The 25,317-nt window shown below is 37.4% G+C and overlaps 1 pseudogene; it reads right to left on the bottom strand.

Moving 5' to 3' along the window:
• Positions 1 to 323: 323 nt before the first annotated feature.
• The window catches only part of LOC131400958 (guanylate-binding protein 7-like), a 64,500-nt pseudogene continuing 39,506 nt past the window's right edge, over positions 324 to 25,317 (bottom strand).

Below are 25,317 nucleotides of genomic sequence, written 5' to 3' on the forward strand. Positions count from 1 at the left end.
CTAGAGGACTAAGGTCCTATTCACTTGGGGACACAATGAGACCCTATCACACAAACAGCAGTCTGGGAGCCTGGGGCATGTTATTTGTGCCTCCCAAACTCTAACGCTACAGAAGATGTTGGAGTTTTTTCGATTTAGAGCTTCAGCATAATCCAAATTTATCTGAAATTTCAGTGAATCATATGCTTTTTGGATTTCCCCCCAGGATCATGACTTTGGTTAAAATCTTTGCTCGTCCCTTCCTGAGGAACTAGGGTTTCTCCATCAGGCACTGCCCAGGCTCTGTGCAGACTTACCTTCCACTTGTTCCGCGTCCCTTCCTGCTGTCTCTGATGCTTTTCTCTTTCCTTCTCCTTCTTTTTCTGTTGGGCTATACATTCTTTGAAGATTCTCTTTTGATCGTCCATTTTTTGCTGCCGTTTCCTCAGTTCCTGTCTTAGCTGCTCTAGTTCCTTCCCAGCTGCCTGATTCTTGGCACGCTCAGCTGTTCCACAACGGTTTTACAAAGGGAAGCAAATAACAGTTATGCCGAGCTGTACCCACCTGAGCTCAGAAACTAAAATTACTTTAAAAATGGCAGGGTGGAATCTCTGAATTCTCCTAGGAGCCACACCAGGAAACGCACATTTCAGAATGTGATGGAAAGGCACTGATTGGCTGTAGGAGCGACCCAAACTCCCTTGGTGATTTTCAGATATAGCAGAGGATGTGTTGCAGAGGAGAGGAAGCTCCTTGTTTCAGGAGGGTTTTGCTCTCACACCTGTCCGAGGGCACTGCAGGAACCTACCCACCCCGCTGTGAGCCAAGCCCTCAACCTGTACCTGCCATGACCTTCTCTGCCTCAGTGAGGGCTCTGTCTGCCTGCAGGATGGATTCCTCTATTGCTGCCAGTGACTGCAGGAAGCTCTGGAGGACCTCGTTCGCCTGAGGAAACAACAGGGAGTGAAGACTTGTCAGGCAACAAAGATCTTGTCTCTTGCTGGGGAAATTATCGTTCAATAAAATCACAAATCAAACCCTGTAAATTCTTTACCCTTCTTAGGATCCCACAGTGGTTCCTTTTCTTTAGTGGCCTAAACTAAGTCCAAGCTTTTTAGTGAGTTATGAAAACTCTCTACAGCAGCCTCTTTCCTAGCTCTCTAGCTGCCTCTCCTAATGAGGCCACCTGCCACCACCCCAGGTTACAGACAACCACATTCAAGTGCAGTTCTACCGACACATATCCTCCATCGTTTGCAAGATGTGCACATTCTTTTTCTCTTGACTAGATGCCCATCTACCCTTTCTTGACTAGAATATCACTTATTGATACTTCAACTTGTAACTCCTACCTCCTCTTCCAGGAAGCTTTCCTAAACTTTCTTCTGAGTTTTGAATGGCTGCCAAGTACACAGAGCTGCCCTACCAGCTCTACCATTTGATGGCTGTGTGTTCTCAGGCAACTTATTTACTTCTCAGAGCATCATATACCTGAATTTTATAATGGGTAAGACAGTAATACCTAATTAATATTATTCTGAGAATTAAATTGATAATCCCCACACCGGATCTAACAATACACTTAATTTAGGAAGTGAATGCTCTGTATACGTCAGCCATCAGCGTTACAATCACCATCATCACCATCATCTTCAATGTATACCTGTATGATAACCATTATCTCACCATATCCAGTTGACTATTTGTGCTTCTCAGCTAAGATCAAAAGCTTCTGGAGAACAACATTGTTTCTTTAATTCTGTATCCCCTATACGTAGCACAAAAACTATTACATTATCTGCTAAATGACAGAAATGTTATATTTCATCTGGGGTTCTATAATAAATTCTATCTTTGGGAAGAAACATTTCTGGTTCATTTAAGAGATTCTAGGTAATTGTGGATATAAAAGCTAAAAATGTAGAGATATTGCCATGCTCTACTTTCTCTCCACAAATGGTGCTGTGGTCTGAGATTTTCAAAAGAACCACCAAAGACCCTCTGACTCCCTCTGCTGTTTGTCCCCACTCCCCTTATTTCTCACCTTGACTCCTTTCCTGGGCACCAGCTCATAGTCCCGTTCAATCTTCTTCCTTGCTTTTAAGTAAAGACTGTGTCCTCCAGGCACACAGAAAGTTCCTCTGGAAATATTTTCCAGCAGGGGCTTTGAAAACTGCCTAAGCTCAGCTTGGCAATATTTGACAGATGCCTCTTCATTCTGCAGCAAGAAATCCTTCTTTTTCTCTATGGTACACTGCCAGGGAAATATGGAGAAATCCAATAGAAAGAAGCTGTTAGAAGGGAAGGTCCAACTGTGTTCCTCTTAGAAGAAGCAGTCTGATATCATCAGGAACTACTAGGACCCAGAATAATAGACTGGGAGTCAGGAGGCTTGTTTTAGTTCTAGTTCAGACCAACTCTCTATGTGACCTGTGGAAAGTCCCTTAATTCCACTGGGCTCAGGCTATTGGTTGGTAGACGTTAACTCCATGGTTCCTTTTCACTTTTTTTTTTTTTTTCGTGAGGAAGATTAGCCCTGAGCTAATATCTGTTGCCTATCCTCCTCTTTTTGCTGAGGAAGATTGACCTTGGGCTAACATCCATGCCCATCTTCCTCTACTTTATATGTGGGATGCCTGCCACAGCATGGCTTGATAAGTGGTGTTTAGGTCCGCGTCCAGGATCAAAATCTGCGAATCCCGGGCCGCCAAAGCAGAGCACGCGATCTTAACCACTACACTACTGGGCTGGCCCCACTTTTCACTTTTTTAATTGAGGTATAGTTGACTTATAACATTAGATCAGTTTCAGGTGTACAACATACTGATTTGATATTTGTATTTACTGCCAAAGGATCACCATAATAAGTCTGGTTAACATGTTTCCTTACATTGTTACAAAAAATGTTTTTTCTTTTGATGAGAACTTTTAAGAACTACTCTCTTAACACCTTTCAAATATGAAATACAATATTATCCATGGTTACTCTAATAGTAGTAGGATTAACAGTGATCCATCTATCGACAATGAGCAACGGAAAGTTCAATATGACTAGAACTTGACTTTGCTCTGCAAACTTTGGTTGCTATGGATAAAGATATAGACATAGCAAATCACCAAGCCAGCCCTGGTTATCTGTGGTTAAGGTTCGGGGTTCTCACTGCTGTGGCCTGGGTTCGTTTCCCAGTCAGGGAAACACAGCACACATCTGTTGGTTGTCATGCTGCGGCGGTTGTGTGTGGCTATGACGCTGAAAGCTATGCCACTGGTATTTCAAATACCAGCAGGGTCACCCGTGGTGGACAGGATTTAGTGGAACATCCAGACTAGACAGACTAGGAAGAAGGACCTGGCCACCACTTCTGAAGAAATTAGCCATGAAAACCCTATGAATAACAGCGGAGCATTGTCTGATATAGCGCTGGAAGGTGAGAGGATGGTGCAAAAAAACAGGCAGAGTTCTGCTCCGCTGTACATAAGGTTGCTGGGAGTCAGAATTGACTCCACCACACTAACAACAGAGCAAATCACCTGCCACTAATGAATTAAGTGGTCTTTCAACAGAGTTTTGAATCTTTCATGAATTTTTTCTAGTGAGGTGAGTGTGCAAAAATATAAAAGCAGAATTTTTTTGCTGTACTTGTAAATTACAAGCCAGTTGGCTTTCTTTCACACAAATGGAGAGATTTTTGTAACTTGTATGATGGTCAAAAACAGACTCAAAGACAAACTTTTGGTGAAGGTGCCTATGGTGAGTAGAGTTATGATGTCCTTCAAGAGTTCTCTCCCCTGGTGTCCACACTCTACATAGTCCCTGGGTCTGTGAATACCATGAATATTAATCCCATGATTAGATTATGTTATATGGCACAGGGTGTCTTTAAGAAATAGAGATTACCCAGGTGGGCATGACCTAATCACATGAGCCCTTTAAAGCAGTATTCTCCAGTTGGTGGCAGAGAAGGTAGTCAGAGCGATTAGAAACAAGAGAAGGATACAACACACCATTGCTGGCTTGAAGGTGAAGAGAGTGCTCCCCAGAGCCTCCATATGATAATATAAGCCCATCTGAACCTTGTTTTCAGCTTGTGGTACACTGAACAGAGCACCCATACACCTTGTGCTGGGATATGACCTGAAGAACTGTGAGCTAATGTGTGTGTTGTTGCTTGCACTGCTTGCCCTAAGGTAGACTACAAAGAAGGACCTGGCCACCCACATCCAAAAAAAAATTGGTCTTCTTCCAGAGGACTGAAAATATCCTTAAGTAAAGCTGAGCAGCGATCTGATGATAATTTCATGTTCTGTTTACAAAAGTCATCCCACTTTTTTTCTAGCTGGTCCTTTAATGTAAAAATAGGAAGTAAAAAGGATAGGGAAAAGATGTTAGCTTGACCTCAGAATTTCTTAAAAGACTTCTCAAAAAAAAGCGTTTATGACTCCTAGGCAAACTTAGAGGCACCTAGCAGGACCATATCCCTCTTCCTGATCCTGACTTTCTTCTGAAGTCCCTTTCTACTTGGAGGTGAAGTTCAGAGCAGAGATTATTAGTTTTATGCTATACCTTTAGAGATAAACTTCTGCTTTTCAGATTGGACCAAGGATTGCCTATGGAATAAAGGTGGCTCAACATAAGCCTGCTCAAGATAACTATGACTATAATTTTCTTGCTTTTGGCTAGAATGTCAAATCAATTTGATAACAGTGGGCATGTAACTTGATTAGAAGCTCTCACTGTTACTTATATGCATTAATTGAATTACGGAGAAGATTATTAGTTTATTTGTGAAAGAAAAAATGTTTTAAAACCTGGAGTCTATCATAATAAAATTGTTTCTTGTTATTATGATAATAACAAATAGTGGTTATCCCCATTTTAAAGACTAGTCAGAATTGCTTCTCTCAAAATAAATATCCATTTCATTTTCTAGTAGTACTTTGCTTTCTGAGACCCTATCCATACAAACTTGAGAAAAAAGTTACCACTAATTCCTCTTGAAATAAATGGTCTTCATCTTTGAAGGAACTCCTGAAGAAGACTTCGATGGTCTCTTTCTCACTGGCCCTGTGCAGGTCCAGCAGCTCCTGGAGGGTTTCCGTGGGCAGCTGCACCTTCTGGCTCATCTGCTGGTCATAGTGGGCCACGGCCTTTTGCACTGCGGCCCAGTTCTCTATCTGGGCCAAGGTCAAGACTGCATTCTCCATGCAGGGCAGATCCCCACTGTTGATGGCATCAACAAAGGTCAGCACCAGGTTCTCCAGACCTACAAGTGGAAAAAAATGATGATGTTTGTTGTAGGTGGGGTGAGGAAACATTCTATTGTGTGTAATTCTGATGATGTCCATTACCACCCATTTGCCTCACAGCATCAATGTCTTTAGCATCACCTGAAAGCTTGCTAGAAATGCAGACTCTCAGCCTCTGCCCCAGATCAACTGAATTAGAACCTCTTTGGCAAGATCCTCAAGTGATATGTATGCACATCAAAGGTTGAGAACCTTTGTTGTAGATAGCATAGGCCTGTGTTCATTGAGTGTATCCACTTTATCCCTAAGCACCATTAGGCAGGAACCATACTTCTCTCATCTATGTCTATATCATCAACCCTGGTCCATGGTAAGCATTTGATCAATATTTGTGGAACAAACAAGAGGAGTCCTCCATTTTGTTTATTCTGGCAGAGCATTGTCCCAGAGAACTTTCTGTGATGATGAAAGTGTTGTATATGTACTGGCCCTTATAAACCCTTTCCCACTTCTGCCTCAGTCTTATCATAGGCTCCATTTCCCAGAGCAGAACTCCTTTAGTGCTCCATAGAAAGCTGCTTTGTGAGAAAATAGTAAGAATTCTTACCTGTTTTCTCCCCTCAGTTGATGTGGAGTGGTTATGCAATTTCTCTGTCTCTCACTGGAACGTTGGACTTTTATTTCAATCGTCCAATGTTGTGAGGTTTCTGGATTTCCTTTAGAGAACAGATACTTACAAGCAAAGCAACTTTTATAACAGATATAGAGGAATATGAAACTGAAAGCACTAAGTACAAACCAATAATTCAACAACCATAAAAGGAATTTATGGAAATAGTGTACAAGGGTTTAACACGATTTCTCAACTAGAATCTTTATATGTTTTTTTGAAAGAGATCTTAGAGATCATTTGCTATTAAAAAAATGTCCATTAGATGTTTAAATGTAGTAGAATGTATTTCAAGATTGGGGGTCAGTTTGAGAAGCCTAGAATGAGGAAGCATCATATTAATTTTTAGGTCTAATTTCCTTTAATAATGGTCACACTCAGAGTGGAACTGGTTCCTTATTTATACACACAGTAAGTGAGGACAAGGACATGTCTTACACACTATGTCATAAACACCCAGCACCTAGCCTAGCACCGGGTACTGAATATCCAGTGCACAGGTAGGAGGGGCCTCCATGATTTACACACATGTTCCAGGCTCGGTACTGACTTCTTCACATGGCTTGTATAACCCATATCTCATAACAAACATTTCCCCATGATTTTTTAGAAACTGAAGCACAGAATTATTTAACGTCTTGTCCAAAATCATAGGACAAAAGTAATCTGAAGCGCATCGTTCTTGATCCCAAGCCCTCCTGTTAAGCCACTTCACTATACGTTCTGCCTTTCTGTGTTTGCTGAGTGAATAGCAATAGTAGAAACAGCTTTATTTCCTGATTGTTTCCCAAGAGCTAGATATGTTACAGGTCTAATTCTATCCTGAATATAGTCATGTGAAATAAGTGGCCTTGTCTCCATTTTACCTTGAAAACAGGGAAGCTGAGAGAGGGAGAACCAGAAATTGTAAGTAAGAAAGTTAATATAACAATCCCTATAAATTTATTCTTTTTCCTTCAGCTTCCTTAAAAGACATAAAGTTATATAAATCAATAATTATAGCAACAGTATAGTATAACTCCAGTATAGTATTACTAGAGTTGTAACATATATATATATATGTCAGCACAGAAAGGGAGAAGAGGGGATAGAGTTATGGAGTTACAGGAGTAACAATTCTGTGTCTTACTGGAATTAATTTAGCATAAATTTGAGACATATTCTGAGAAGTTATATATATATATAAATGGTTAGCCCTGGAGCAACCACTAACAAAACAAGGGATCTCAAACTAATATCCTTTCACTTTAAGACTCTGGTAAAAGAAGAGCAAACTATATCTAAAGCAAGCAGAAGAAAGAAAATAATAAAGATTTTTGTAAATGAATGTAGTGAAATTAACAAAATAGAGATAGAGAAAAATCAATGAAACCTAAAGCAGGTTCTTTGAAAAGACCAACAAAATTGACAAACTTTTAGCTAAACTGGCCAAGCAAAAAAGAAGACTCAAATTAGGAATGAAATAGAGGACATTACTGTTGACTTTACAGAAATAAAAAAGCTTATGAGGCAATACTGTGAACAACTGTATGCCAAAAACTGTATGCCAACAAATTAGTTTAAAAAAGTGGACAAATTCCTAGGAAGACACAAACTACCGAAACTGTCTCGAGAAGAAATAGCCCATCTGAATAGACATAACAAGTAAAGAGATTGAATTACTAATCAAAAAACTACCACCCAGAAAAGCTCAGGCCCAAATGTCTTCACTGGTGAATTCCACCAAACATTTGAAGAAGAATTAATACCAATTCCTCACAAACTTGGCCAAAAATAGAAGAGGACTGTACCCCAATCCCCAAACGCTATCTTACCACGTTTACTTTCACTCTGGATGAACTATTTGAGAGTTAGTTAGCGACATATTCCATCTTTACTCCTAAATAATCCAGCATGTATTTTCTAAAAAAAAATTATTTTACAGAAGCATAATATATTTATGCAATGTTCTTCTGAGATCATACACTTTTTTGTAGGTGCTTTTGTAAAAAGCTGGAATTCCGCGCCTTCCCCTTGGGAAGGGACACCAAATGTCTGAACAGACATTTTAGACCTGTCATTGCAAATGTAAAATGGGCATGTAGCTCTAAGAAGTGAGTAGTTAATATCTTTTATCTATATGCCTATCTATGTTATTGTGAAATGATGAATGTTTGAATCAAGACTTGTAGCATCCTTTGGTATCCTTCTTTAAGCTTCTAAGTCGAGGGATTGGAGTCATTCTGTTAGGACTACTTAGGTCTACATTTGTCCCTGAGCTAATAAACAACATTCAACTTTTAAAAACTTTTCAAATGATTATGAGATCCTAGCTAGCCTATTCCAGAAGTAAAATTTTGCATATGGTGTTCAGTTAGTAAATTATTTTCAACAGGACAGGCGTTACTTATAAGATGGTTCTCAACCTGGGTGAATATATCAAGAACCCTCAAATATGTTGAAGACTCTACAGGCTTGAGTTTACTTGAAAACCATGTAAACCAAATATAAAAGCATTTACCAGTGTCTTAAAATTCACTATTATTTTGAATGCGTTGTTGCAATTATTACATTTTAAAATGAGGTTTGCTCTACTGGAGGTCATGATGAAAAGTGACGTTCTTCAAATAATTGAAATTTCATGGGAATTGTCAAACTACTTGCTGAATTTGATCCATTTATGCATGACTACTTGAAAAAAATGCCAAAATTAAAAAAAACAAGTGTAGTACCTGTATCGAAAATAGATTATGATGAATTAGTCAAAATAAAAGGAAAACATGTATAAGGTGAAGTGTTAGAGTCCCAATACGACTCCATTGTTGTAGATTTTTCATGATTTTGAAAAATACTCATCAATTGGTGATTATTGTGTGCTTAAGTATTTTCAGAAAACCCTAAAAATTTTGTGTTTTCCCAACTGAAAAAATTTATCTGTGACTTTATTCAGCAAAACGAAGCATGTTCTGGATAATGTAACTTGCCATTGAACAATATTTGTGGGCGCTAGTATGACTATGTCATATGACAATGCAGCTACTATGAAAAGCAAGGACAAAGGGCTGCATGCACTTTTTATACACAATAATAAATAGGTAGAATGTGCTATGTGGAGCTCACTAACTTTATCAGAGAATAAGCTAGACTTCTAGTACCTGAAGTTATTAAATCTTTAAGTATCTTTCCAGTTATGTTTTCTCCTTGGGTTAGTCTTGTGTTGTAGAAGGAATGTTTTAAGCACACAGCTCAACTTCTTTTCAATACCTTAAGTGGGATGAATGCTTACTTTTGGCTCTGACGAGGAAAATCTAGAATGGGTGGTGGAGGAGGGAGATGAAGGACATCAATTATAGCCTTGTGACAAGTTGCAGGAGCAAAGTGTATGACATGTACCACAAGTTTATGTGTATTAAGTCCTTTATAGAATTGCAGATGGTCACCAACTTGAAGATGTAGTGATGGATTGAATTTAACACAGGGCACAGTGATCAGAGTGGTGCAAGGGGTGAACCATTTTAGAAGCATCTGGAGCACTGACTCACATCCTCTCAGTCTCACCTCTGATCCCAGCTGTGTCTGTAGTGGACAGTGCAGAGAAGGGCTGAACTCAGCTCAGGCTGACAGCATCTTGCTTTAGGATGTGTAACACCCATATCCTCACAAGAGATTACAGGGGTTATGAGATTGCAGTTTCCCACCCTCTAACTTCCCTCTCCTGGGAACATGCTAGGCATGATCTTTCCCTGGGTCCTTTGCACTTGGTGTTTCTTCTGTGACTTATGCTGTTTCCCCAGGTATCCAAGTGACCCATTCTCTTACAGCTTCAGGTCTGTGCTAGAATGTCAATTCATTGATGCTATTTCTGACCCCCTATATAAAAACTGGCGTACTCCAAATTGTCAGCACTTGCTCTCTTCTATCCCTGCTTCACTGTTCTGTATAGCAGTTGTCATCTGACATTCTGCATGTTTTACGTTTTAGTTTATTGCCTGCTAGAATGTTATCTCCATGAAGGCAGAGATTTTTGTCTCTTTTTGACCGCTGAATCTCTACTAATTCAAAACAGTGCCTGACACATAATAAGCCTTCAGTAAGTATTTGTTGATTGAATGAATCAAAACTGTGGAAGTGAACATATTGGTTAAAGGTTATATTCCTTTTTTTTTTTTTTCCTGAGGAAGATTCACCATGGGCTAACATCTGTCGCCAATCTCCCTTTTTTTGCTTGAGGAAGATTAGCCCTGGGCTAACATCTATTGCCAATCTTCCTCTACTTTGTATGTAGGTCGCTGCCACAACATGGCCACTGACGAGTGGTGTAGGTCCACACCTGGGAACCAAACCCAGGCTGCCAAAGCAGAGCATGCAGAACTTAACCACTAGGCTATGGGGACACCCTCAAGGTTCTGTTCCTTTTAAAGACTTTTGAGACAAATGAAATTTACCTCTGGGAATATTTACATCCCTCCTACTTCTCCAAGTGTGTATAAAAGCGTCTGTGCTCTCACATCCTCCTGAAGAGGTGCAATCACACTTTTTTTGTGTGTGTGCATGAGGAAGATCAGCCCTGAGCTAACATCCGATACCAATCCTCTTCTTTTTCTTTTTGCTGAGGAAGATTGGCCCTGGGCTAAGTCCCGTGCACATCTTCCTCTACTTTATATGGGACACTGCCACAACACAGCTTGACAAGCAGTGCATGGGTCCACGACCTGGAATGCGAACCCCCAGGCTGCTGAAGCGGAGTGCGTGAACTTAACTGCTATGCCACTGGGCCAGCCCCAGGAATTTTTCTTTTAAACCTTGGGTATAAGGAAGCTATATTTCCTCACTTTCCAGTGTACTTGGATTTGCAGTCTCTAGAATATTTATGTTATTCTAAAAGATAGTCACAGATCAAATTAATTTTCATGTTAGTATTATTACATTGAATATCCCTATATGTATACACGTTTAGTGGTTTCAAATGTCCAGAATTCTAGGTCCCAAGAACAGACTCTGAATTTCAAGTGTGGAATGTTTTTATATTAAGCTGCTTTTCATGTGAAGAACTCCATGGAGCAGGTTCCAGGGTACTCAGCAGCAGGGACTCATTTATTCAACTGGGGTCACTGACTCACATTCAATGGAGGCAAGACCAGCAAGTTAGAAAAACAATCTGCAATAAGTGTATGTGTACAAAGAGTGTATGTATTGTGTGCACAGCACTGTGCTAGGTACTGAGGGATATATGAAGATTAGTTACATATAGTCATTGCCCTAGATATGACTTAATCTAGTGGGCGAGATTGACTTGCACTCAAATAATAAAAGCAAAGGAATGGATGGGAGAAGGAGGGAAGGGTAATGATGACTGAAGCAGCTAGTCTCAAGATCTCAAACTGGAACATTTGAAACTTTTACTTATGAAGAATTTACTTGGATGTCAGTTATATGAATTGGATTGAATTTTAATTTTTTTAAAAATGGATGACAGTGGTTCTTATTGATATTTAAATTTATTTCTCAATTATCTATTTTGTTCTGTTGTCTGTCTATCCTAGTAAACTCAGTACACACTTTATTTTTTTATTATTTTATTTTTTTTTATTGCAGTAACTTTGGTTTATAACATTGTATAAATTTCAGGTGTACATCATTATACTTCTATTTCTGCATAGATTACATCATGTTCACCACCCAAATACTGATTACAACCCATCACCCCACACATGTGCCGAATTATCCCTTTCGCCCTCCTCCCTCCCCGCTTCCCCTCTGGTAACCACCAATCCAATCTCTGTCTCTGTGTGTTTGTTTGTTGTTGTTATTATCTACTACTTAATGAGGGAAATCATACGGTATTCAGTACACACTTAAATGACTATCATTTATATTTTGTTTTAATAACGTAGTGGATTCTTTTCCAATGCATTGTTTTGGCTCCTCTTGCCAACCAATTTTTCCCTGTGAAAATTAGGATCACTTTGTGCAGTTCCTCCGGAATTGGGATTATATTGGATACAACAGGCAAATAAGAACTGATTGAGAGATATTATATTTAGTTAATTGCTTTCATTTTGAAATATGGATAATTGCTCTATTTATTTAAAACCCTTTTTTAGTCTTTCAGTATTATTCGGTAGTTTTCTATATTTCTATTCAAATTCAAATTATTTAAGTATATTGCTGCATTATTTTTCCTTTTCTCTAATTGTAGTTAAAAAACAAATAACATAAAATTTACCACCTTGAGTTTTCAAAACACGCTGGCTAGTGCCAGACACCAGAGGTTGCAAGAATGAGGAACAAAAGCAGACTCTCCCAGCTTTGCCTCTGCTCACCCCCAGCAGTGTCAGGTGGAACCTGCAACCAGAGGATTCAAGAACCACAGCAGAACTGGTGACCCCACCCCCACTGGTGGCACTCCCAACATCAGCTCCACCAGCAGCAGGTGCTGCAAACAAGCCCCCATGCCCCTGGGCCCCTGGCAGTGACAGTGACACCTGTGAAACCTGTGTCCCTGGCAGTGGTGCAATCAGCACCTCCAGACAACCTGAGAGAAGCAGCACAGTTGGTGCATGGGGCCACAGCATCCAAGCCCATGGAGGACCAATGGAGAGCCAGCAGAGGAACAAGAGACCGAGGTGACCCTTGAAGCAGGAGAAGTGCTCACAGCCTGGTGACCCTGGAGGTAATACCTGAGACTGCAGTGATATCATAAGCAGCAAGTCCGCAGCAATCTCAGAGGCACAAACAGCACAAGGAGGACACTGATGATGCCTCTAGCAGATGCAGTGGAGAGAGGAAAGTGCAGGCTCTCAAATACAACCAGAAGCAGCTCAGAAACAAAGTAACCAAAGCCATACCCAAAGAAAGGTGGTTACTACCACAAATGCCCCAGCAGAGGATCAATTCATCAAATACCATGAAGAGATACAGTGACATGGCAGAACAAAAAGAGAATGACAACTCTCTAGGAACCAAACTTGAAGTCACAGAAGACTACAATCTGAAAGAGAATTCAAAATAGCTGTCATAAAGAAACTCAACAAGTTACAAGTAAACTCAGAAAGACAGTTCAATGAGCTCAGGAATAAAATTAATGAACAGAAGGAGTACTTCATCAAAGAGATTGAAACTCTAATAAAAAACCAAACAGAAATTCTGGAGATAAAGAAAACAATTAACGAGATGGGAAAGAATGTAGAAAGCATTAAAAATAAAGCAGACGATATGGAGGAGAGAATTAGTGAGCTCAAAGATAGACATCTAGAAATGATTCAGATGGAGGATGAGAGAGAACTAAGATTTTTTTAAAAAATGGAGAAATTCTTCAAGAAATATCTGACTCAATTAGGAAAAGTAACATAAAGATAATAGGTATACCAGAAGGAGAAGAGAGGGAGAAAGGAGCAGAGAGCTTATTTAGGGAAATAATAGCTGAGAACTTCCCAAACCTGGGGAAGGAATTAGACATGCAAGTACATGACGCTAATAGAACTCCTAATTACCTTAATGGAAAAAGACCTTCTCCAAGACATTCAATATTAAAACTATCAAAAGCCAATGACAAAGAAAAAATATTAAGGGCAGCAAGAGAGAAGAAAATAGACTACAAAAGAGCTCCCATTAGGCTTTTAGCAGATTTCTCAGCAGAAACCTTACAGGCTAGGAGAGAGTGGAATAACATATTTGAAAGACTGAAAGACAAAAACTATCAGCAAAGAATACTCTACTCAGTGAATTTGTCTTTCAGGTATGATGGAGAAATAAAAGCTTTCCCAGACAAATAAAAGCTGAGGGAGTTCATTGCCACCAGACCTGCCTTATAAGAATTGTTGAAAGGAGCCCTCCTACCCAAAACAAAAAGGCAAAGGTTTACAAAGCTTTGAGTAAGGGGATAAATAGACCGAATCAGAAAATTGAAGCTCTATATCAGAATAGGTTAGTAAACACTTAATTATAACATAAAAGATAAAGGAAAAGAAATCATCAAAAATAACTATAGCCACTTTAATCCGGTCACAAACTCACAACACAAAAAAGGATAATTTGTGGCAACAAAAGCATAGAAGGGGGAGAGGGAAAGGACGGAACCTGCATAGGCTAATAGAGATAAGAGGATATCAGAAAAAGGACTATCTCATCTATGAGATCTTTTATACAAACCTCAGGGTAACAACAAAACAAAAATCACAGCAGAGTCACAAATCATAAATAAAAAGAGAACTGAGAAAAGCATCACAGAAAACCACCAAACTGAAACGGTAGTCAGAAATACAAGGGGAAATAAACAACGGAAATATAGAACAACTGGAAAACAAAAGATAAAATGGCAGTATTATGCCCTCATTTATCAATAATCACTCTAAATGTAAATAGATTGAATCCACCAATCAAAAGACACAGAGAGGCTGGATGGATTGAAAAACAAGATCCAATATATGCTACCTCCATGAAACACAGCTCAGCTCTAAAGACAAACATAGGCTCAGCGTGAAGGGATGGAAGATGATACTCCAAGCAAATGGCAAGCAAAAGAAAGCAGGTGTAGTCATAAATATATCAGACAAAACAGACTTCAAGACAAAAAAGATAACAAGAGATGAAGGTGGGAATTATATAATGATAAAAGGTACATTCCACCAAGAAGATATAACACATCTTAATATATATGCAGCTAACCCAGGGATACAAAAGTATATAAAACAACTATTAACAGACCAAAAAGGAAAAATTGACAGTAACACAATAATTGTAGGGGCCCTTACACCCCACTTACATCAATGGATAGACAATCCAGACAGAGAGTCAATAAGGAAACAGTGGCCTTAAATGAAACACTAAACCAGATGAACTTAATAGATATATATAGAGTATGCCATCCCAAAAGAGCAGAATACACATTCTTCTGTAGTGCACATGGAACATTCTCAAAGATAGACCATATGTTGGGAAACAAAGCAAACCTCAATAAATTGATGAAGATTGAAATCATATCAAGCATCTTTTCTGACAACAATGCTGTGAAACAAGAAATCAACTATGAAAAAAGCTGGAAAAGTCACAAATATGTGGAGACTAAACAACATGCTACGGAGCAACTATTGGATCAATGAAGAAAACAAAGGAGAAATAAAAAAATATCTAGTAACAAATGAAAATGAAAACACAACATACCAACTCTTAGGGGATGCAGCAAAAGTGGTCTTAAGAGGGAAGTTTATAGCAGTACAGGCCTACCTGAAGAAATAACAAAAATTTAAAATAAGCAATCTTACACTATATCTAAAAGAACTAGAAAAAGAAGAATAAAAAAAGCCCAAAGTCGGTAGAAGGAAGGAAATAATAAAAATCAGAGCAGAAGTAAATGTAAAGAGACTAAAAAAACAGTAGAAAGAATCACTGAAACTACGAGCTGGTTCTTTGAAAAGATAAAAAAAAATGATAAACCCTCATTCAGAGTCACTAAGAAAAAACTAGAGGAGACTAGAGTAAATAAAATCAGAAATGAAAGAGGAGAAATTACAATGGATATCATGGAAATGCAAAGGATTATAAAAGAATACTATGAAAAGCTATTTGCCAACAAATTGGATAACCTAGAAGAAATGGATAAATTCTTAGACTCATACAACCTCCCAAAACTAAATCAAGAAATAGAGAATCTGAATAGACCAATCACAAGTAAAGAGATTGATACAGTAATGAAAAACCTCCCAAAAAACAAAAGTCCAGGACCAGATAGCTTCTCTGATGAATTCTACCAAACAATAAAAGAAGATTTAATACCTATCTTTCTCAAACTCTTCCAGAAAATTGAAGAGCACAGGATGCTTCCTAACTCGTTTTATGAGGCCAACAGTATCCAGATACCAAAACCAGACAAGGACAACACAAAAAAGGAAAATTAAAGGCCAATATTGCTGATGAACATAGATGCAAAAATTCTCAACAAAATGTGAGCAAATCAAATATAACAATACAGTAAAAAGATCATCCACCATGATCAACTGGGTCTTATTCCAGGGATGCAGGGATGGTTCAACATCCACAAATCAATCAATATGATACACCACATTAACAAAGTGAGGAAGAAAAGTCACATGATTATCTCAATAAATGCAGAGAAAGTATTGGACAGGATCCAACATCCTTTTATGATAAAAACTCTCAATAAAATGGGTGTATAAGGAAAGTACCTGAATATAATAAAGGCCGTATATCACAAACCCACTGCCAACATCATACTCAATGTTGAAAAACTGAAAACTATTCCTCAGAGAACAGGAATAAGACAAGGATGCCCATTATTGCCGCTCTTATTCAACATAGTACTAGAAGTTCTATCTGGAGAAATTAGGAAAGAAAAAGAAATAAAAGTATCCAAATTGGAAAGGAAGAAGTGAAACTGTGACTATTTGTGGATGACATGATTCTATATGAAGAAAACCCTAAGGAATCAACGAAAAAACTAGTAGAAATAATCAACAACTCCAGCAAAGTTGCAGGGGAAAATCAACATACAAAAATCAGTTGTATTCCTATACACTAACAATGAACTATCAGAAAGAGAAATCAAGAATATGATCCCATTTATAATCATAACAAAAAGAATAAAATATCTAGGAATAAATTTAACCAAGGAGATAAAAGACATATATTCTGAAAACTATAGGACATTATTGAAAGAAATTGAAGATGACATAAAGAAATGGAATGATATTTTGTGCTCATGGATTGGAAGAATAAACATAGTCAAAATTTCCATTTTACCTAAAGCAATGTACAGATTCAATGCAGTCCAAATCAGAATACCAGTGACATTCTTCACAGAAATAGAACAAGGAATCCTAAAGTTTATATGGAACAACAAAAGAGCCTAACAGCCAAAGCAATCCTGAGAAAAAGAAACAAAGTTGGAAGTATCACACTCCCTGAATTCAAAATATACTACAAAGCTATAGTAATCAAAACAGCATGGTACTGGCCCCAAAACAGGCACACAGATCAATGGAACAGAATCAAGAGCCCCAAAATAAAACCACACATTTATGGATAGCTAATCTTTGACAAAGGAGCCAAGAATATACAACGGAGAAAGGAAAGTCTGTTCAATAAATTGTGTTGGAAAAACTGGACAACGGTGTGCAAAAGAATAAAAGTAGATCATTGTGTTACATCATACACAAAAATTACCTCAAAATGGATTAAAGCCTTGACTGTAAGACCTGAAACCATAAAACTCATAGAAGAAAATATAGGCAGTACACTTTTTGACATTGGTCTTAACAGTATCTTTTTGAATACCATATCTGATTGGGCAAGGGAAACAAAATAAAAAATAGACAAATGGGACTACATCAGATTGAAAAGATTCTGCATGGCAAAGAAAACCATCAAGAAAATGAAAAGACAACCCACCAACTGGGATAAAATATTTGCAAATCATATATCTGACAAGGGGTTAATTTCCAAAATAGATAAAGAATTCATACAACACAACAACAAAAAAACAACTTGATCAAAAAATGGGCAGAGGATATGAACAGACATTTTTCAAAAGAAGATATACATATGGCCAACAGGCACATGAAAAGATGTTCAACATCACTAATTATTAGGGAAATACAGATCAAAATTACAATGAGATATCACCTCACACTTGTCAGAATGGCTATAATTAACAAGACAAGAAACAAAAAGTGTTGGAGAGGATGTGGAGAAAAGGGAGCCCTCATACACTGCTGGTGGGAATGCCAGCTGGTGAAGCCACTATGGGAAACAGTATAGAGATTTCTCAAAAGATTAAAAATAGAAATACCATATGATCCAGCTATCCTACTACTGGGTATCTATCCAAAGAACATGAAATCAGTAATTCAAAGAGATTTATGCATCCCTATGTTCATCGCAGCATTATTTACATTAGACAAGACGTGGAAGCAAGCCAAGTGTCCCTCAATGGACGAATGTATAAAGAAGATGTGGTATATATATATATACATACACTGGAATACTACTCAGCCATAAAAAAGACAAAATTGTGTCATTTGCAACTACATGGATGGACCTTGAGGGTATTATGCTAAGTGAAATAAGTCACACAGACAAACACCACATGATTTCACTCATATATGGAAGATAAACAAACACATGGATAAAAACAACAGGTTAATGGTTACCAAAGGGAGGGGGATGGGGAGAGGACATAAGGGGTAAAGAGGCACATACGTATGGTGATGGACAAAAACTAGACTATTGGTGGTGAACATGATGCTGTCTATACAGAAGCTGAAATATAACAACATACACCTGAAACTTACACAATGTAATAAGCCAATATGACCTCCATAATATAAAATAATAATAATAATCAAAAAAGGAGAATGATGAAGTACAAAATAAATATTAGTGAGACAGAAAACTGGTCAAAACAAAACAGAAAAACAAATTTAAAAAATGGTCAAATATTTTCAAAAGTTATGGAACTAAATACAATAATAGAACTAATTGTTAAAAAGTGAACTTTGCAATGTTGTCAAAGTTTAAAAACAATCTATAAGTCATAAAATATATCCATCAAACTAGAAAATGGGAGAAAGCAAGAAAACAGGCTAGACTTATGTTACATAGGGGATGGGTAGGCTATAGATATTTTGACACTAAAATTGAGAAAATAGGTTTAAATATGTGTTGTGTATATATGATGTAATATGCACATGAAATGAAATTCCTAATGGAACAAAAATTGGATATTTAACTTCCAAATTATTAGAGCAACTATGATAGATTCACCTATGTGGTTCATATAGCAAATGAGAGGGAAGTAAAAGAAATAGCAAGGATATATCTATCTCTTCTTCCAGAAACAAGGCTCTTCATGTTTTGGGCAGATCACTTTTATTCATTGCTGCATTGTATTTTATTCGGTACGCCTGAAATTTACACAGTCTTATAAGCCAATATGACCTCAAGAAAATAATTTTAAAAATGTACAGCACGTTCAATTATGTACATAATGCTTGATAATGATAATAAATGACCATGTTAGAGGTTTATGCATTTACTATATTATACTTTTTATTGTTATATTAGAATGTACTTTTTCTTATTTATAACACATGGACAGAGAGAACTGTTTGGTGGTTACCAGGGCCAAGGGAGTTGGGGGGTTGGCACAAGGGGTGAAGGGATACATTTTTATGGCGACTGACAAACAATAATGTACAACAAAAATTTCACAATAAAGAAAAAAGTTCATTGTAAAACATTATGCTGTGTTATGCTGGCAGAAGCCTCATACATCTCATGTTTACCATGTCTCTTGATTGCATCATTCTGTCTTGTGCTTGATTTAATCTAATGTTGTTATGTTCATCATGGCCCCTAAGTGTACAAACTCCACTGCTAATGTTGTCAGTCAGAGGCCACACTGAGTGATTGATCTGGAAATGAAATTAAAAGTGATGAAGGACTACAAAGTTGGAAAATCAGTGATGGTTATTGCTCATCAGATCCAGTCCACCATAGCTACGATCTTGAAGAATAAGAACAAAGTGATGGAAGCTCTTAAAGGATCTGCTTCACTGAAGGCAACAGACCAAGAAAAATTTGAGAAGGGCTGGAAGAGGAATGCATAGCTAAAGAAGAGGCAAGAGAAAAGGCAACAGAAGAAGAAAAAGAACTCCTAAGAAAATTCACAGTGAAGGGTTTAGCAGAAGCTTTTGCAGACCTCAACAAGATCCTTAAAAAGTTTGAAAACATGGACTTCCCATACTGAAAGGTTTTCATTAAAAGAGAGGAATGTTCATGGTGCATTATCTGCTTAGAAGCAAATCTATGATGAAAAAAAGAAACAAACCAAGCAAACCGCTATGGACATATTTCTAAAAAGAGTGACACCTCCTCAAGAAGAGCCTCAGGCTGGATCTTCAGGAGCTATCCAGAAGAAGGCATTGTTATCATAGGAGATGACAGCTTTATGAGTGTTATTGCCCCTGAAGACCTTCCAGTAGGGGGGCAAGATGTGGAGGTGGGAGACAGTGATATTGATGTTCCTGACCCTGTGTAGGCCTAGGCTAATGTGCATGCTTGTGTCTTAGTTTTTAATTAAAAAGTTTAAAAAGTAAAAGAAATAAAAATTTTAGAAATAGAAAAAAACCTTATGAAATAAGGATATAGAGAAAGAAAATAGGGGCCGGCCTGGTGGAGCACGCGGTTAAGTGCGCGTGCTCCACTGCATCTGCCCGGGGTTCGCCGGTTCAGATCCTGGGCGGGCACCGACGCACCGCTTGTTAAGCCATGCTGTGGCAGCGTCACATGTAGAGTAGAGGAAGATGTTGAAGATGTAGCGTAGAGGGCATGGATGTTGGCCCGGGGCCAGTCTTCCTCAGCAAAAATGAGGAGGATTGGCATTGGATTTTAGTTCAGGGCTGATCTTCCTCACAAAAAAAAAGAAAAGAAAGTATTTTTGTAGAGCCTTACAATGTGTGTTTTAAGCTAAGTGTTATGACAAAAGAGTCAAAAGGTAAAAAAATGTAAAGGTTTATAAAGTAAAAATTATAGTAAGCTAAGGTTAATGTTGAGATATAAAAAATATATATTTTTTTTATAAATTCAGTGTAGCCTTAGTGTACAGTGTTTATAAAGTCTACAATAGTATACAATAATGTCCTAAGGCTTCATATTCACTCACCACTCGACTCACTGACTCACCCAGAGCAACTTCCAGTTCTGTAAGCTCCATAGATGGTAAATGTCCTATACAGGTGTACCATTTTTTAATCTTTTATACCATATTTTTACTGTACCATTTCTATGTTTAGGTATGCTTAGATACACAAATACGTACCATTGTGTTACATTTACTTACAGTATTCAGTACAGTAACATGGTATACAAGTTTATAGGCTAGGAGCAATTGGCTATATAGCCTAGGTGTGTAGCAGGCTATACCATCTAGGGGTGTGTAAGTACATTCTATGATGTTTGCACAACGATGAAATCACCTAATGCAACATTTCTCACAACATATCCCTGTAGTAAAGCAATGCATGATTGTATCTGTGCCTGATTTGGTATCAGGTAATTCTTGCCTCATAGAATGAATTTGGAAGTGATCTCTCCTTTTCAATTTTTTGGGAGAGTTTGCGAGAGATTCCTGTTAATTGTTCTTTAAATGTTTGGTAGATTTCACCCATGAAGCCACATGGTGCTGGGCTTTTCTTTGTTGGGAGATTTGGATTGCTAATTCAATCTCCTTACTAGTTATTGGTCTGTTCAGGCTACTATTTCTTCTTGATTCAGTCTTGATAGGTTGTATCTTTCTAGGAGTTTATCCATTTATTTTAGGCTACCCAATTTTTTGATATAATTGTTCATAATTGCCTCTTATAATCCTTTTAATTTCTGTGGCATCAGTTGTAATATCTCCTCTTCCCTTTCTCATGTTAGTTATTTGAGTTTTCTATCTTTTTTCTTAGTTTAGCTAAGGGTTTGTTAATTTTCTTGATCTTTCAATAAAATACAGTTTTGTTGATTTTTCTATTGCTTTTCTACTTCTATTTTGTTTATCTCTGCTCACATCTTTATTCTATTCTTTATTCTGCTAACTTTGGGCTTAGTTTATTCTTCTTTTTCTAGCTCCTTGATGTATAAAATTTAGTTGTTGATTTGAGCTTTAATCTAAGCATTTACCACTCTAAAATCCCTTTTAGTACTGCTTTCACTAAATCCCATAGTTTTTGGTATGTTATGTTTTCCTTTTTGTCTCAAGATATTTTTTAATTTCTCTTGTGATTTCTTCTTTGACCATTGGTGTTTAAGAGTATGTTATTAGGGCCGGCCCCATGGCTTAGTGGTTAAGTGCACACCCTCCGCTGCTGGCGGCCCGGATTCGGATCCCGGGCACGCACCGATGCACCCCTTCTCTGGCCATGCTGAGGCCGCGTCCCACATACAGCAACTAGAAGGATGTGCAGCTATGACATACAACTATCTACTGGGGCGTTGGGGGAAAAAATAAATAAACAAATAAAATTGTAAAAAAAAAAGAGTATGTTGTTAAATTCCATAGTTGTTGATTTTCCAGTCTTTCTTGGAGGCTTATCCCTGTGTACTTGAAAAGAATGTATTCTGTTGTTGGGTGGAGTGTTCTATGTGTCTGTTAGGTCCAATTAGTCTATAGTGTTGTTCAAGTCCTCTCTTTTCTTATGGATCTCTGTCTAATTGCTATTTACATTTTTAAAAGTAAAGTGTTGATGTCATCTACTATTATTGTGTTGCTGTCTACTTCTCCCTTCAATTTTGTCAATGTTTGCTTCCTATATTTGGGAGCTCTATTGTAAGGCATACATATATTTACAACTGTTATATCTTCTTGGTGAATTGACTTTTTACAATTATATAATTTCCTTCTTTGTCCAGTTTTTGATTTAAAGGGTATTTTGTCTGATACAAATATAGCCACTCCTGCTCTCTTTTGGTTACTATTTGCATGGAGCATCTTTTTCCATCCGTTTTCTTTTAGCCTATATGTATTCGTAGATCTAAAATGAGTCTTTTATAGCCAGCATATAGTTGGATCTTGCTTTTTTTAATCCATTAAGCCAATCTATGTCTTTTTATTGAAGAGTTTAATCAATTTCCATTTAAAGTAATTACTTACAGGGAAGGATTTACTATCGCCATTTAGTTGTTTTCTGTGTGTCTTCTAACTAGTTTATCTCTCTTTTCCTCTCTGATTATGGTCTTTTTTGTTTCATTGGTTTTTTTGTTGTGGCATACTTTGATTCCCTTCTCATTTCCTTTGTGTATCTTCTACAGATATTTTCTTTGTGGTACCATGGAGAGTACATAAAACATCTTAAAGTTATAACAATCTATTTGAAACTGATATCAAGTTAACTTCAATTGCATATGAAAACTCTACTCCTTTTTATCTCTACTCCCCCATTTTATGTTATTAATGTGATAAATTACATCTTTTTGTATTATGTATCTGTATACATAGATTTACAGTTATTCTTATATTTTTGTCTTTTAAATTCTATACAAGAATTAAAAGAGCTTTATGCAGCAACATTACAATATTACAAGATTCTATATTTGTCCATATATTTACTTTTAGCAGAGATCTTTATATTTTCATGTTGTTTTGTGTTGCTATGTAGTTTCCTTTTGTTTCACTTTGAAGGACATCCTTTAGCAGTTCTCATAAGGAAGGTCCAGTGGTGATGAACTCCCTCAGGTTTTATTTATCTGGGAAAGTCTTAATTTCTCCTTCATTTTTGAAGTATGTATTTTCTGAGTATATTATTCTTGATTTGCAATTTTTTAGTTTTAGTCCTTTGAATATATTTTATATATATATACATATATATATATTTATTGCTTGTGGTTTTGGTGTTATACAAGACATTAGGGTTCACTCAGTTTTGTATGTTCTATTGGTTTGGACAAATATATAAGTGACATGTTTCTACCATTATAGTATCATACTGAATAGCTTCACTGCTCTAAAAGTCCTCTGTGCTCTGCCTATTCATCTCTCCCTAACTCTAACCCATGGCAACCACTGATGTTTTTGCTTCTCACATAGTTTTGCTTTTCCGGAATGTCATATAGTTGGAATCATACTTTATGTAGCCTTTTATTATTGTCTTCTTTCACTCACGTGCATTTAAGTTTCCTCCATGTCTATTCAAGGCTTGATAGCTCATTTGTTTTTAGTGCTCAATAACATTCCATCATCTGGACATATCACCGTTTATTTACCCACTCACTTCCTGGAGGACATCTTGGCTTCTTCCAAGTTTTGGAAATTATCAAGAAATCTGCCATAAATATCTGTGTGCAAGTTTTTGTGTATATGTAAGTCTTCAACTCCTTTGGGTAAATAGCAAAAAGCATGATAGCTGGATTGCATGTTAAGAGTAAGTTTAGTTTTGTAAGAAACTGCCAAGCTGTATCCAAAGTTGCTGTACCATTTTGCATTCCCACTAGCAATGGATGAAAGTTCCTCCTGCTCCACCGGCTCACCAGCATTTGGTATTGTCAATGTTTTGGTTTTTGGCCATTCTAGCATGAGTGTTTGTACCTCATTGTTGTTTTTAACTTGCATTTTCCTAATGACATGTGATGTGGAACACCCTTCCATATGCATATTTACCATGTATCTATCTTCTTTGGTGAGGATTCTCTTTGGGTTTTGGGACTATTTTTTAAATTGAGTTGTTTTCTTATCATTGAATTTTAAGAGTTCTTTGCATATTTTGGATATCAGATATGCTTTTTGCAAATAATTTCTCCCTGTATTTTTCATTTCATTTTCTTGACAGTGTCTTTTGCAAAGCAGGTATTTTTAATCTTAATAAATTCAGCTTAATTCTTTCTTTCATGGATTGTGCCTTTGGTGTTTATCTAAAAATCCACTGTCGTACCCAAGGTCATCTAGGTTTTTCCTATGTTATCATTTAGGAGTTTCTTATTTTTGCATTTTACATTTAGGTCCGTGATCCATTTTGAGTTACTTTTTGTGAAGGATTCAAGGTCTGTGCATAGGTTTATTTTTTTTGCACGTGGATGTTCAGTTGTTTCAGCACCATCTGTTGAAATGACCATCTTTGCTCCATTGTTTTGCCTTTGTTCATAATGGGAGAAATAGACAGCAAAGTGATAATATTAGGACACTTTTATCAATGGATAGGTCATCCAGGCAGAAAATCAATAAGAAAACATTGAGCCTAAACAACACATTAGACCCGACGGATTAACAGACATATACAGAAAATTTCATCCAAAAGCAGCATAATACACATTCTTCTCAAGATACATGGAACATTCTCCAGGATAGATCATATGATAGGCCACAAAGGAAATCTTAACAAACTTAAGAAGATTGAAATCATATCAAACATCTTTTTTTTCCATAGTCACATTTATTTTTGATACAAATGTACGTAACACATGTCTTGACAGTAGGCCCACCCACCACCACACAGGTAGAGCCTGGCCCACTGGCACAGAAGCAGGATGTGGAGAAGAGCTGGTAGGCACTGTCATCTGCATCTCCAGCCTTTGGAGGCTGCATCCTAGGTTCGAGGTACCCAGAGACTGCAGGTGCTGGCATCTCAAAGGTTTCAGGGAGGAGGCTCTTGGTTGAGTTTGGGAATCTGGGGAGCCAGCCCCATGCTCAGGTGCTCTCAAGCATCTTTTGTAACCACAATGATATGAAACTAGAAATCACTTACAAGAAGACAACTGGAAAATTCACAGGTATGTGGATATTAAGCAACATGCTACTGGACAACTAATGGGTCAAACAAAAAATCAAAAGAAAAATAAAAAAATATCTTGAGACAAATGAAACATATCAAAAGTTATGGGATGCTGCCAAAGCAGTTCTAAGAGGGACGTTTATAGCAATAAATGCCTACATCAAAAAAAGAGACAGATCT

Source organism: Diceros bicornis, chromosome 4 (genome assembly GCF_020826845.1).
Source record: "Diceros bicornis minor isolate mBicDic1 chromosome 4, mDicBic1.mat.cur, whole genome shotgun sequence".
Taxonomy (NCBI): Eukaryota; Metazoa; Chordata; class Mammalia; order Perissodactyla; family Rhinocerotidae; genus Diceros; species Diceros bicornis.